Genomic DNA, 3,132 nt, shown 5'->3' with positions numbered 1-3,132 from the left:
TTATGAGCTCCATATTGGAATCCAAGTGTGACCATTGTTTTTCCTTCCAAGTCTGCTGTGCACCTGCTTTTGCTGTATAGATGATTGGCTCGAAACTAGATGTATAAGGTCGTTAGGTCAACAACAGGAAGGTCGACATGCATTGTGTCGAAAACTAAAGGTCAACATGCACCAAGGTCAACACCTCTGATGGACTACATGGGGTTATTGCGACAGGGACATTAGGTCAACACTTGCATTAGGCCGATATGGGCTAGGTCGACAGTCAAAAGGTTGATATGGGGTTTTTCCTTTTTTTTTTTTGGAGCCTACAACTGCTGACAGGCAGTATTTCATGCCCTGCCATCCACTAGGAGAGGGAGAATAAACTAGTGTGCCAAGCATAGCAGGCACCATGCCTGAAGCATAGCGAGCGATGCCAGTCATGTGAGAGGTGGAGACTTGCAAGCAGAGGCTTAGGGAGGGCGGAGCCACCGGAGCTCATGCTCCGGGCAACAATTGGTTGAATGGCGCCGCCGGCCCGCCCACCCTCCGCAAATGATACCTGCACAAGTTCAAGTATGCCGGGTAGGGCAGCGTGCGCCGGCGGCTGCCCTGCCCTACCTGGCACCTGCCTCCATCCTGCCCTGCTTGCCCGGTCCCTGCCACCAAGCATCATAGACGGTGAAGCCGGGCTGTGGGCTGAATCCTCTGTCTTCTCTAAATTGCTGCTGCTGCTCGGTCCGGCTTCCGGGCAGCGCAGCGTAGCAGCACTAAAGATTCCTCCCAGAGTCACCTGTCTGTGCTACGCAGAGTGACTCACTCCCTCCTCCCTGGCTACAACAGCCACGTCATCAGCCTTCCCAAGCGCTGGCTGTAGTCTGGAGGAGAAGGTGTTCTGCTGCCGCCCGTGCCGCCCTGTTATCCCATTATTAAAGGTGGATTTTTTTTATACAGCTAATTAATGTTGTTAAAAATAAACATAGTAATAACCTTGGGGTTTGGGGGATTCGTGGGGCCCGGGGGTGGGGGGTTAGTGGGGAGAGTGAATCTCTCTGGCTTCTGCTGCCGCCCCGGCCCTGCTGTGTGCTGTATATATCTTTATTCTTTATTTGTATATATATATATATGTATATATATATATATATATATATATATATATATAACACAAAATTCCTAGATTTGCGCTAATCCTGAATATCTAACGGTCGCTATAGCACTTGGCCCCCTACTAGTGAGGCCACACCAATCGAATACCACCACAATAGTGCTAATTAGCGCCCAGTAGTCACACTAGTCTTTCCTTATCTCTATACCATCCATAGACACATTTTTAAAATGAAAAACATTTATTGTAAAATCACTTTAAAACGATTTGTTTGTACAGTTTTCTCAACAGAAGATTTTCTTTATACAATGGATGTATGCAAAAATCCCGACGCGTTTCGTCTCACAACGATACTTCATCAGGGGTGCTTTACATATATCTATAAATAAAACATAGTAATAAGCATATCAGACGAGGAAAGACAAAAATATACATACAATTAAAATATTTTTTTTAAAATTTTTACAAATTGTCCTGTATGGATGAAGAACAGACGGAAGATATTCTTTTTATAGTATTACTTTTATCAGATTCGTATATAAGAAAAAGACTATTTTTATTATTTTAAAATTCACCATATATCATTAATTGAAAAGAAAACATTTTTCTTGGAAATAAGATTCAAGCGGGAGGAAGGGGAGGAAAGAGAAACGTGGAAATTTCCAGCTTGCATTACTATTATCATATGAATTTTATATTTTATTCCCATAATTTTGTGAGTTTATGAAATAAAAAGCATGTCATACCTTGTTCGGTCTGTATAGTAATTTCTCAGCAGAGAATAAAATTTCGGTACTGGTTTTACTGTCAATGGTTCAAACCTGACTCCTCATTGGGTATACTACAACTACCAACAGAAATATATAGATTCAAACTCATGATATCAATTTTAATCTCAATTGATTTATATACACTCATTAGGTTTCAGTTTTACCTTTAATTTATAATCTGTTTTGCTGGTCCATAATAATTCTTCACTTTTTATTTTATGAGGAATATCTAATGGGTTCAATGAATATAACAAGTTTTATGACACATAAATCCATCCCATTTAGATCCCTTTCAAATTATATTTATGTTCATATACATACCGATTAGATTTTAGTTTTTTAGAATGACCAGGTGTTTGCGCAATCCTTGCGCCTCCACGGGTATAAAAAAATCAGGTAAATTGGACCACAATTTAAAGTTTTTTTGGGAGAAAAGTATATTAAAACTTATTTTAAGCTAGTTACAGATGTCCCCATTATAGTACTATTTTTATTAGATTTTTACATACCTCTAATGGATAGGTGATCCTATAATCCTTAGAGGCAAAAAAGCTTTCCAAAGGAACAAAGGAAATTCCTAATGGACGGCACATGAAAACATTGTATTACAATCAAAGTTTAGGGTAGCAAACACTATTTCCAGCTTTTATCCCCATAAGATCAAATAGCTTTTTGTACCTGGTATCTCCAGTAGTAGTGCTCTCCTCTGTATCCAATGTGCAAGTGATACCTGTATGCCCAGGTCTCCTATTTATAGGAGGAAGTCTATGACCTCACTTCCTGTGTCTCTATAAATGTGTATTTTTTTTTTTTACTTACTTTATTTTAAATATAATATAGATCTATTTATATAATTATCTATAATTATTAGTGCATTCATTAATTAATTATTTGAGTGAAATAATAATAATAATAATAATAATATTTTAATTGTGCCATAGTGAGCTTTAATTTTATATCCCTATACTCTCAGTAATTGATTTTTTACTTTATTTTAAATATAGTATAGATCTATTTATATAATTTTCTATAATTATTAGTGCATTCATTAATGAATTATTTTGGAGTGAAATAATAATAATATTTTAATTGTGCCATAGTGAGCTTTAATTTTATATCCCTATACTCTCAGTAATTGATTTTTTGTTTGTTTAAATATATCATAATTTATTTCCCCACTAATAATAGGAGCCCCTAAATCTCATGGATAGTCAACTGGAAACCGTGTTTGCCTTACAAAGTATAGATAGCATTAACCCTCTTAATCTAATTTTT

The 3,132-nt window shown here is 37.1% G+C and overlaps 1 long non-coding RNA gene across 1 annotated transcript; it reads right to left on the bottom strand.

The window, feature by feature from the left end:
- Positions 1-1,446: 1,446 nt before the first annotated feature.
- LOC146072706 (uncharacterized) lies at positions 1,447-2,087 on the bottom strand. Its single transcript, XR_014473226.1, has 3 exons — positions 2,022-2,087; positions 1,834-1,934; positions 1,447-1,466 (listed from the first exon to the last, which is right to left on the bottom strand). It is a non-coding gene; the product is annotated as an uncharacterized LOC146072706 (long non-coding RNA).
- Positions 2,088-3,132: the final 1,045 nt, after the last annotated feature.

This window comes from Crinia signifera, chromosome 4 (genome assembly GCF_055691185.1).
Source record: "Crinia signifera chromosome 4, ASM5569118v1, whole genome shotgun sequence".
In the NCBI taxonomy this organism is placed as follows: domain Eukaryota; kingdom Metazoa; phylum Chordata; class Amphibia; order Anura; family Myobatrachidae; genus Crinia; species Crinia signifera.
The sequence above is the reverse complement of the archived record's forward strand: the minus strand, read 5'-3'. Positions and strand labels throughout refer to the sequence as shown.